This window comes from Anser brachyrhynchus (assembly GCF_964034855.1).
Source record: "Anser brachyrhynchus genome assembly, chromosome: 3".
Lineage (NCBI taxonomy): Eukaryota > Metazoa > Chordata > Aves > Anseriformes > Anatidae > Anser > Anser brachyrhynchus.
Window position 1 is genome coordinate 27,056,827 of NC_137696.1, and position 12,022 is coordinate 27,068,848.

Consider the following 12,022-nt stretch of genomic DNA (forward strand, 5'->3'; position numbering starts at 1 on the left):
GGAAGCAAGCTGCTTGGGTGCTGTCGGGTGGCATACACCAAGAATAACATTTTGGGGAGGAATCGGGGTTTTGGGAGGAATCATGTTTGTGCACGCAGCTGGTGCATGACGGGGTCAGTGCTGCCCCATGGCTGAAGATGCTCAGGGCTTCTGAGGCCAAATTTTTGGAGGAAGAGAACAAAACTGGCCATCAGCACGACAGACACTTGGTACATTGCATAATATTGTGTAACGCTCTTTGGAAATAATCCTCCCCTCAGCTCCGAATGATGTGGTTGCTGATGTGTTGTGTGATAATCGTGTCTTTCTGTGGACAGCTCTGGCAATAACAGCACCGCAGCCTCCTCTAGCAGGCATGTCAGGCACCGTCCCGCTGATTTCTGAGGACTTATTGCTTCCGTTGCCTCTCCTTCCCCTCCTGCACCCCCAGATATGACCTTGGCCATGGCTGCATCCCACATCTGTGACACAGCTTTGTTTTTTCAGTGCCCCCGAGAGCCAACCAGCAGTGTCTTGCTCCTCAGGTTGTACTTACCCGTGAGCTGAGGGAGGACCTCAGGCAAACCCCAAAGCCCGGAGGAGGCACAAGGATGCTGCTTGTCTTGATCTCCTTGCTGCCATACTGCCATCACTCCTCATTGTTTGCTGGGGTGAATGGCAGCCGCGGGGTAGCTCCTACCCATCACAGCCTCCTTCCAGGCGTGCACCCATGCTGAGGGACATCAGCATTGTCCATCCACCAGTGCTGGGGACAATCCCCCCAGGCAGAATGGTGCTCCTGTCTGCTGAGCTCCTCTTCCTGTTGCTCCCAGTTTCTGAGGGGTTGTGCTTCTAAGCCACTCTTCATTTTGTTGTAACAGCTTTTATTTCATTTAAGACTTAGGAAACAACACTGGTGTGGTAGATGGTGGACAGAAGAAGAAAAGATGGGCAGAACTTCCTGAACCTTGGACTTCTTTCAGATTCACAAGCTGATGAAAAACCCAGGGGAGCTTTTCCTGTATTGTTTTCATATTCTGTATAGCTGGAAAAGTGAAATTCTTCTGAATGAGCGAGATGAGGAAAATACTTAGCTCTGACGATGCTGGGAAAACTCTGGGGTTATTTTCGTCCACACATATAATTTCTGGCCAGAAAAAAAAAAAGAAAAAAAAAAAGAAAAAAAAAAGAAAAAAAAATCCCTCAAGTGTTCTGAGTGAGTTTCTTATCTTCTATTAGAAAACATAAGCACTGGCAGGAGAAAGCAGACTTTCTTCATTAGGTGCCAGAATATTTAACATTGGTCCCTCAATATTGGAAAAAGTAGTCAGAAGAAAAACAAGAAAAGTCATTATCTGTTTTTTTTTTCTTTTTCTTTTTTTTTTTTTCCCCTTTTAATAACCTTTTCAGTAGCACAATGCATTCAAAGCTAGGCACATTCCCCTCAGTGCAATATGGTCTCAAGACATGATTTAGATGGAAAATTTAAGTAAGATTAATGCAATTTATTATCCGCCAGGATATCCCTACAAACCACACTGCTTGGCTGAATTTTTGATTCTCAATCTAATATTTCAGATGAGATTTCCAGACGGGTGTCTTATTCCTCTATTAGTTTAGTGAGGGTGATATAGAGTTTGTAAAACAGGAGAGGTTAAGCTAGTTTTAACACTTGATTAATCATTTAAATTACTTTGTTACTGTTTGAATCCATTGACTTTTGTTTACCAAGCAACTCCCTGAAACCCAAAGCCAACAAAAACGGCAGGCAGCTCTCCAAGTTGTTAATTTATTCAATGAGTTCTTCAAAGGAGTTCTAAAAGGGGAAAAAAGGAGCAAATTTATAGTTGCATTGAAAGGGTAGAGCAATTCTTGTTCATTGCTTGCTAAAAATGTCTAGGTTTTTATGACTCAGAAAAAAAGCCAATATTCAAATATGCTGGCCAGCTCCTGCAGATGTATATTTTTTAAGCAAATTAAACAAGCACTTAAGAGAGCCTGACTGCATGTTCATGCAAATAATGATTGAAATAAAATCAACTTGTGTGACAAGCCACACATTCCTCTGCTTTTTAGGTGCAACTGTGACTTCATCTGAAATCAGATTCTCTTCCTCCAGAGGAAAATTTGAGCCCTTTCAGCAGGATCAGGATCAGGCCTGTAGGAAATCAACTCAAGAGCACAAGGACAAAGCTTTTTCAAAAGCAACTGTGAATGGGTGATTAAAAAGCCCCCTTCAGTTACACAATGTACATGTGTACAGTTTGCAACTGTCCACTGGGGAATGGAGAAAAAAAAAATCCCAAGCCCTAAATCAAGGAAAAAAAAAAAAAAGAAAAGGATAGCTTTCTATTCTGCATATTACAAAGTCCGAGTTTGGTAAATTGATTACAATTTCTTTTCAGAGACCTATCAGGAATAAACCACTAAGTCTTAGACATAAATTTGAATTCCAGAGTCTCCAGCTAACCCAGCTCATAAATGAATTCCTAAATGCTGACTGTGCCAGAAGACCCAGCACTGCAAAACCACTTGGCAGAAGCCATTAGTTTCAATGAGATGAACTGCTCTATTTAGCTCTCATTCAAAACTTTACAGAAATGCCAGATTTCCATAAACACAGGTTTCCTTGAATTTCCAGGGCTTTGATTAACTGGTAGATGAGGGTGTCTTACAAATATAGATTTGTATGCAGAGTTCAGCTCAGAAAGCATGAGAGACTGGAAACGGACTATAGGCCTTTCTTTCTTTCTTGCTTTTCTTTTTCTGACTTAACAGAAAGCAGGAAAACTCCTTTGGAATATTTTGGAGCTGAGGCTTTAATAATTAATAATTATTCTGTGGTTTAACACTGTTGTAGATCATTTTCCTGTCATTTATATCATCGTGTGTTAAGCTTTTTGTGACAGGTTAATATCCTTCAACTTTTATAGTATGGTTTTAAAGTCCTGAAGCAATGAAAGACTAAAAGAAAAAGAAAAACCCAACCCCCTATTTTTTTCTCTTTAAAAAAGTAACTACTTTGTGAAATCTATTATGGGTAATACCTATTTTTTTTTTTTGGTCAAGGGATGACATTTTAATTTTACTGTTTTTTCATCTAATTTCTTCTACTTACCTTCACTTTTCATGACCCACCCATCAGTCAATCATGTTGAGGTCAGCAATGTTTTTCAATATGTTTCTTATGGTCACAGTGGTTGAGTGAGGAGTTTTTTTTTTTTTTTTTTTTTTTTTTCATACTAGTATTTGGGCAAATAGTCAACTAATGCCATTTATGGTGTTGATGTAGCAGCACCAGAGATTAGAATATTGATTCTCTTTTATTGATTCTCTCTTTTTTTTTCCCCATTATTTTTTCTCCAGTAGCAAACGTTCCTAAATAACTCACAAATGCTTTACTACTATGCTTGTCGTCATAATCTAGGAATAAATGGCATTGCTAGCAAGAGTGCAAGAACTGTACAGATAATAACATGCAACTATGGTTTATTAACCTTACACCCTCTTAAATCAGTCATAGACCCATAGCAGCCAAGAAAACTATTGTGGTCAAATGCCGTGAACTCTAGCTTGCTTTTAGCACTAGGAATATTTCCCCTCTTCTCCAGCTTTCCTACAATATCTCTGCTCCCAAGCAGAGTTTTTATAATAAAAATTATAGTTTATGTGCATGTTTTTTGGTTAGGCTCCGAGAGTCTGATTCAGCATTTTTTTTCCTTTTTTTTCCTTTTTTTTTTTTTACATTGGCTATGTGGGTGCTGAGCCACAGAGCCTGTGTGTGGCCCCGCGGCTTGGCGCCCACACAGTGGAGTCCTGCTACAGCTGGCAGAAGCTGCTGGGATTTCATAGCACTACGTTAGGCCTTTGGCATTACCCCACCCTTCCTGAGCGCTGCCTTTGAAAAAGGCCGTATCCTTTGCCCGTGTACGGATCATGGTCGTTCCAGAGCATTCTGTTTGGCCGATGAATGAAAAAGGTTGCTGAATCCTGTACGTGCAGGAATAAACGTTGTCCAGCTTTTCGTCATGAATTCCCCAAGTTTATGATTGGCTCTTCCTATGGGACTGGCTACCGAGAAGGGGAGTTTGGGTACGAGTGATTGACAAGCATTGTTGGGTTGGCAGAGGGGAATTCAGCCAGTGAGAAGACTGTTTTTGGAAATGTCTGGCTTTGGAAAACGTAACCAGGGGCTGCACAGTGAAATAAATGCAAATCTGTAGATAAAACCATTAATTTAACCAAATTATCCAGAAGATGTTAAGATGCTGAAGACATAAAACGTAGGTAAAAACAAATGATACTGCTGAAAAATGAGAGCTGCGTTGTGTGGATCACATGAAGTCCAAAAAAGAGCTGAGCAATTTAATTGTGAATAGGATAGAAATGTAATGTTTATGGAGCAGTTACAGTCATGACATGTATTGGGGTACAAAATCCATGTCTCGAATATTTATGTCTCTGGTTGGGATAAACATCATATAGAGTATAAATTTCAATTTGACTACTTAAAATGTATGGTCCTATTTACAAAAGAAAAACCAGAAAAAGAAATCATTTCAAAAAAGAAATAGGAAAAAAAAAAACCCAACCCCAAAGATAATTTACTACTGTTGTACTATTTCTCTTAACAGAAAAATGTAACAGGAAGAAACCACTGAAACATAGTTGAGCTCTGAAGAACTGTGTTTCTTGAGTATCTGTAAATCTATGAACATCCTGCTGCTTTGGCTGGTTTCTGTGAGCCCTAAAGCCCCAGCTTTGGTGAAAGGCCACACACAGATCACAGGCTGTACAGGAGAAACTCTGATCTCTCCCTTGGCATGGCACAGAGGCTGTCTGTCCGCTTGGGAGTCAGTGTCTGAAACCCAGCAGCAAAGCTTGTCTTTCATAAGAGAAATGGGCCATCTTTTCTCCTGAAACACAGCCAAAACAAGTGTCCTCCTCCTGTATCCAGACGGGCTGTTGTGCGGAGCACTCACTCAAAATAGGGGACCTCAACGAGAATGCTCTCCTCACCTGGATGAGGCACAGACCTGTGTCTCTTACATCCCCCGAGAGCAACCTCAACAAAGATGCTGAGGTTGTTGCATCAGTGCGAGTGGAGGAGCTCAAGGGTTCAGCTCATCTAGGGAACATGTAAGGGCCGTTTCACTGCCACTGCACTGCTACAGACATGTTTGTGAGCATTACCGATCCTTTATTAGTTGGCTGAATTGCTGAAAACAATGAGTCTTGAGAGAGTCTTAGAAGGAGCTTGAGGAAAGGAGCAAGCCATGCTGTCCACTGAGCAAAAATTTGTGGGATAATGTCATCACACCACAGAGCATATCATCTCTACCATCCATATGCGGCATTGATACTGCAGACATGGGGTAGCTCTAATTTTCTTGACAAGGATTTTGTGTCCCCGGAAGGTTAGGACAACTTACGGGAGGCTTGCTCAGGGTAGAGGGAGTGGACAATAAGAGAAGGGCAGAACAAGCCATGCACAATGCCAAATGAGCCCTTCGTTCGCTTTGTCCTCAACTTAAACGTGGTGCTGTCAGTGCCCTGCCAGCTGTGGGCCCTCCCAAAGCGAGGGGCACCAAGGTCTGCCCTGCAACTGGTGCTCAGCACAGCACAGCGCCTGAAGAGGAAACAGCCTGGCCAAACAACCAGGCAAGGTGGTATCACATTGCCTGGTGTGCCTACCAAGCCTTATCAGTCACCTCTGACTCCAGAAGGTGGTTTTAGATGGTTTCTTGCATTTGTGGAGAGATGCTGGTGAACGTGGGTTGCTCTTACTGTGCAAGTGCACCGAGCCTGGTTGTGCTGTACATGTATGCACAGGCACACCTGCACTGAGACACACACACACCTGCACGAACGCTAACCCACCAGTGGGATATTTACTTGAGATAGAGCCGCGGGATGCAGCTCACTGCTGAAAAGGAAGGCAGAGATGTTTTCAAGTGTAAAGCATATGAAAATTTCCTTCAGTAAAATTCATGCACAAATCGGTGTTTTTAGAAAAGGTTTCTACTTAAAAAAAAAAAAAAAAAAAAAAGAACAGAAAAAACCACACCTCTCATTATCAGTTGTGCTAGCCCATTTGAGTATGTGAGGAATTCTGCCAAGAATTTTTATTTCAGATAACAGATTCCAAGCGCCCATTATCAGTGTGGAGGAATTAATACCCTCTGTTCATATTTTTGCCAGCACCAAATGTGGAAAATGCTCAAACCACACCTGTTTCGGTTCTACAACACATACACTTCTGCTTGCCAGCTCTCTAGCTGATAAAATTAGTTAGGGGATTTCTGATCCTTTTTTTTTTTTTTTTTTCTTTTTTGTTTTCTTTTCAAGGCAGTTACAGGACGCCAGTAGCAAGGGTATGTGGTTAGCTCTTAGGGATGTGAGAGGGAAAGCAGAAACACTTCAGATCTTTGGCAGCGGTTGCACAGAGGAAGATTTGGCTCTAATAGCGAAGGCTGGCTGGTGCAAGGGTGCCAGGCCGCACCGCGGGCATGAGCGAGGGGATGTGAGGTCAGGCTGCTGAGCTGAGCCGCTCTGCTCAATTCTTCTTTGAGGTATTGCACGGCACCTGAAGCAGTCCGTGTCGTAAAGAGAAGGAGAGGTTTTTGAAAGACGAGGTCTGTGTCTATTTAATGCTCCGTGGGAGATGCTGAGGCTGATGACAAACAGTGGTATGCACTCAGATGCACCTAGTAATCAAGTAAAATCTTCCTGGTCACTGGAGTCAAATAAAATTTATGCAGTTTTGCATAGCCACCAAGACTCATTTCATTCTCCTCATTAAACATTTGTCTAAAATATACGGTCTCCTCTGTCTAAAATTTAAGTTGCAAAGCAAGGTTTTTATATAACCATTTCTTCAGTCAGCTGTAATTATTTTTGCCTTCTTTCCTTCTTTCCTGTTTTTGTCTCAACATGACAAAATCTAGTTAGAATTACACTGAAAGAACTGGATTATTATCAAAGAACGGCACTAATTAATTAAATTTCATCTATATTATACTAGCATCATGGATTACAAAATACATTTTTCTGCCACAGAAATAAAGAATGAATAGGCCAATACTATTTTATGACTGAGACATCTGGAGATACATATTAAAGCTAAATGGAAATTGAGATATTAAATGATATAAATCATATAATATGTATTAGACTGGAATTTCAGGTATTGCAGGGGGTGTAGGCAATATATTTTATCTAATAAAGGTACTGGGGAGACATTTCCTACAAATCTAAGTGGGATTAGTACAATGGTGTTATAATGGCAAGTGAGCTGTATTTCTGCAGAATGATTTTCAAATGCTATTGGTGTTTGAAATCAGGAAGTTCACATTTAAGGAAGAACATCTCTAAGAGTCAAACCCAAAACAATTTTCATTCTTTCATGTTTATTCCTCAAACTAACAGGCCTTTTCCTTTTTATTTGTGAAACTGAATCCCAGTATCACTTCCATGTCTCTTCAAATGATTTATTTGGAAATATTCAAACGAGAGTTTAATTGCCATTGTAGGCTAATGGGTTTGAGGCAGGATGAGTGATGGATTTTGCAAATATTTAATGGACTATGTGCACATCTGGCTATTTTTTTTTCTCTAAAACACAAAAATTTCTGAAGTCAGCCATTTCTCCTTACTAATCAAAAAGAGAGTTTAGAGCACCTTTGGCAAGAAAAGAAGTCACCTCAGAAAACAGTCAGGTTGCAGATATTTTCCGTGCTGGACCATACCAGGATACAAAGGAAAACTTCAGATTCTGGAAATCTGACTCACCTGTTTATAAAAATTAAGTGATGCTTTAATACTCAAGCTATCTGTTTAATAATGTTTGCTTTTTTTTTCTTTGTCTTTCTTTTCCTAAATCAAACCTGAATAGTCTGGAGGACAGCTTTTATTTATACCTTCTAAGTGAACCAGATTTAAAAATAGAATGGCAAAGCAAATTAAGTTTAAATTAAACCTGTTGGCAGGCTTAAGCACACTGGATCTTTCTTTGCGATGACTTCTTATTTGCTGCTTCTTTTCCAGTCCGTAGCTTAGTTTGAGAAGAGAAGGGATGATGGCTTCCTGGTGTTCATCCCCTTCCCCTCATGTTAAGGAGACCATAACATTTCCTCTTGACACCTTTGTGGAGAGCTCCGTAACTCTTTCATAAACATCATTTGTGTTGCCTAAATCATGTTTTCCAGGTTATCATAGCATCATTGACTTAAAGATGTAAAATGGAGAATCAATTAATTCTTGTCAAAGTCTGCCCTAATATTTAAGTACCCCACTACCACATATTTATGCCTGACTTTTATGCTTACTTCCAGATCAACGATGAAAAAGGTGAAGAGCCTGAGAGCCTGACTCACTGCGGTGCCTTCCTAGCCATCCCCATTTAACAATGACTGCTTTTGGGGCCCTAGTGCTTAGATGGCTCTTTACTCCATTCAGTACATCACATGCTGTATTATAGTGTGTAATTTCTAAAATTCTGTGTGTCGTGTAGTAGTTGTCAAAAGCCTTAAAATGTCTGTTATATTTATGCAGGCACTTTTATCAACCAAGTTTATAATCTCACAAGAGAATGAAATCAGATCTGTCCAAAGAGACTGATTGTTCATAAAACAACATTTGCTAGCATTATTTCTTTTCCAGTCCTTTACTTCTTCTTTGATTATATCTTGTGTCAGTTTTATTCCTGGTTCTGTAATTGGAAACCCACAATAACAGTGCTATAATGTTTCACAAATCTGCTCATGGTCAGCTCTCCTGTTGATTCAGACTATGAGCATTCAGCTTTTCTATCTTCTTTATACTTTTCCTCAAATAGGATGAAAATCTTCAAGCTACCCAAGTACGTCCCATTAAAAAATGCGTACGATGTAGAACCAAACCAGGATCCTATGGGCTGGCACACAGATCTGATTTGCAGCAACATAACAATTTGCTGCCCACCCCTTGACAAGCTGTCTGTGCTTGATGTCTGCCCATTGTGACCATGATGGGGCTGTCTGAGGTTAGAGTTACACCACAGGAGTGGGACAAGCTCTCCGCTCAAGCATTCAGGGGGTAGTTACAGTGTTCTGGCTGAGGCGTGGCAACTTGGTAAGGTTTGCAATGACGTTGGGCTGAATCCCCCCAAAGGAGTCAATTTTAAAAATTCAGCAAGGGCTCCTAAGTCCTTTAGGTCCATTAAAAATTGTATCCACTGTCTCTTCAGTGATTCAAACACATGCATGTATACCATCATTTCCATTGACAAACAGTCAGTCCCATACACAGCAGGCATGCCTACAGCCCAGCAAACATGCACTGTACTGCTCGAACAACCAGTTGGCTTTCAGAACTCTTCTGTATATGCACCATGTTTATCACAAGTGTGAAAATTACAGTACTGCTTTTTTTTTCCCCCTATTTTTTTCCTTAATCATTTATGCAAACAACATTTTGAAAAACACACAAGAATAGTCTTTCCTGGCCGAAGTGTTTATTTTTTTTATTTTTTATTTATTTATTTATTTTTTCATTTGCTATTGGTACAGGAATGCTTTTGCACTTAACACCTCCCTGAACTTTTTGTGACAGAATATTGCATCTGGAAGGCCCATTCTGAGGTGGCTGGCTGGCCTGCCAAGTGCAGGCTCCAAACCCTATCTTCCCCAGGTGCTAAATTACCTTTCCTGATAGGCTGAACTAAATCTGGGGAGGTGTTTGGATTAGGTTTGAATGGTGCAGTACAATCCCAGCCATCCCTCTTCCGGATACCCTATAGCCCTGTGAATCTTCCAAACTGATAATGTCAGTTTTGAAAGGGAGATGATCTGAGAAAGCACTTTTCGCTGCAACTTTCCTGAGCAGAGATCAAATGCGGATGTTCTAGGGGAAAAATAAAGAGCAGGGATACATGTGGAAAATCAGGGTTGTGGATGCATTCCCTCCATGTAGGCCAGCAGAGTGCTCACCGGCTAGGACAGGATAACCTCAGCGTTCATGTGAATGGAGCCTTCTCTCTGGCACTCCATAAACAACTTGTTGTGACTTCCAAGGGGCACAAGAACGTGGCACACGGGGGTCCAGCAATACCCCAGCAGAACATATTCCTTGGAGAGAATGGGCTGGCAGTGGTTGTGGGCTGGGAGAGACAGCGAGAAGAAAAAATAGCCTGCTCTAAAAATGGGAGGGGGGTCAGAGAAGACATTGGCTTTTCTCTAATCACTTACAAGACTGAAGAAGGCTGATTTCAGAGAACTTTCTATTTGTTCCTTCTTGTCTGAAAAGCATCGCACCATTAAAGGGGAATTGTGTTCTTGGCAAGAAAATCTACAAAACAATAATTGCAGGGATCTCAAACTGTAGTCATCTCTGGATGGTCTGTAGGTGCTTTAACCTTCCTGTGCATAAATCATAACAAGATGTATTATGAGCATCACAATATGCTCAGGAAAACTGCATCACAGGTATGTGGAAACAGACTCTCTGGGTGAGAACTAAGCTCCTTTCATCTTTGTCATGGCCAGTTGCAGACGTCTGAGAAAGAAATGAGCACACGTAGCACTGTGTCTCCCATAGGACTTCTCACCACCAGTGACTCTAGATCAGGCCTTCCCTGAGTCCACTGTGGTACTCTTCGGTGAGCCAGAGCCACAAAAACCTGCTGGGCTCCCTCTAGCCTCACTCACTAGCTCACTAGTGCAGGTGCAATGCTGGGTGAGCTTGGCCAGGATAATTCTAGCCCCCTGAGCTCTGGTAGTGTGCTGGTAAGGGTACCCAGCTGTCTTCCTTTTATACTTACCCTGCCTCTGCCCTCAGCCCATGTCATCGGTGCTGCTGTCCTTCCACCTCTCTGCTTCCCATTGCTGAGCACAGCACAGAGGAACAAAACCTTAACAGCCAGGCCCTGTGCCTGCTACCTTGCCCTTGTGCGTGCCAGTCGTGCAGACATCACCAGAACAAGCATTTCTTGGTGGAAAAAGACATCAGGTTGCCCTTGAAACAACAGCCCATCACCAGCTACCTGGGAATTCTCCCGAGTTCTCATTGCAAAAGGAGATTTTTATTTATTTATTTATTTTAATTCTTTTGTATTTTGTGCTCTGTTTTCATTTCACTAGTCCTTTGTGTTCTGATATAGATGTATTTCTCTGGAAAAGCTCCTGTGCATCAGGATCCCTGCTTTCATTTATGATCTTAAGGGAAAACATCTGTTGCTGTTGCTCCCTTATCATTTGTCTTCAGCTTTCCCTGTAGCTGTTTTTTACTTGTGATATCATAATTCTTTTTGTATCTTTGCTATCTTTCTGTGCTGTTTCTCCCCATCTCTATGATAGGTCACATGCTGTTGTCAGTGTTTCCCAGGACAAAGTCTCATTCTTTATTTTTCAGAGGTGTTTGAGCCAATGTTTTTTGTCTGTTACCACTCACTGGGATTTAAATGTTCTATTCTCTTGATCCAGAGTCATTTTTCCCATCTGAAAGAGTCCCAGAGAGACAATCTGCCTCAAAATTTGAATTTTCTCATTTTTCTCTACAATGAACAACTGCTGGAATTTCTCCTGCTTGGATTTTTAGCTTTTTAAAGCTGTATTATTGTTGCTTTGGTGCTGTTCGTTGATGGCTGTTATGGGAAAATACTGAAAACAAAGCAGAGGCACAGATTCATCTGATTTATGTTGCTTCTCCGAGTGCCTTGCCACTCTCCTACAAAACCAGTGGAGAAAGAGGACAACTGAGAACGTAAGTGAGTAAAATTGTCTTCATTTCTCTTTTGACTAAACCACCACCAAATTACATAGTGACAACCAAGTGCAACTGTGCTCCTAACCGAGGTAATTCAGGAAAGGGTTTAGAGTTGGATGGGCAGCCTTCAAACCACAGAGGGAAGATATAGCCCTTGACAAGGATCTGATCAGCACAATATCCAAACAGAATACCTTTTCCATGTTTTATTCCAGTGAAGTAAAAGAACAGAAATGACTGAGACAGAGAGCACTAAAACCCCCAGTATCACTAGATTGAGCCAATCCTGTGTTATTCTTAA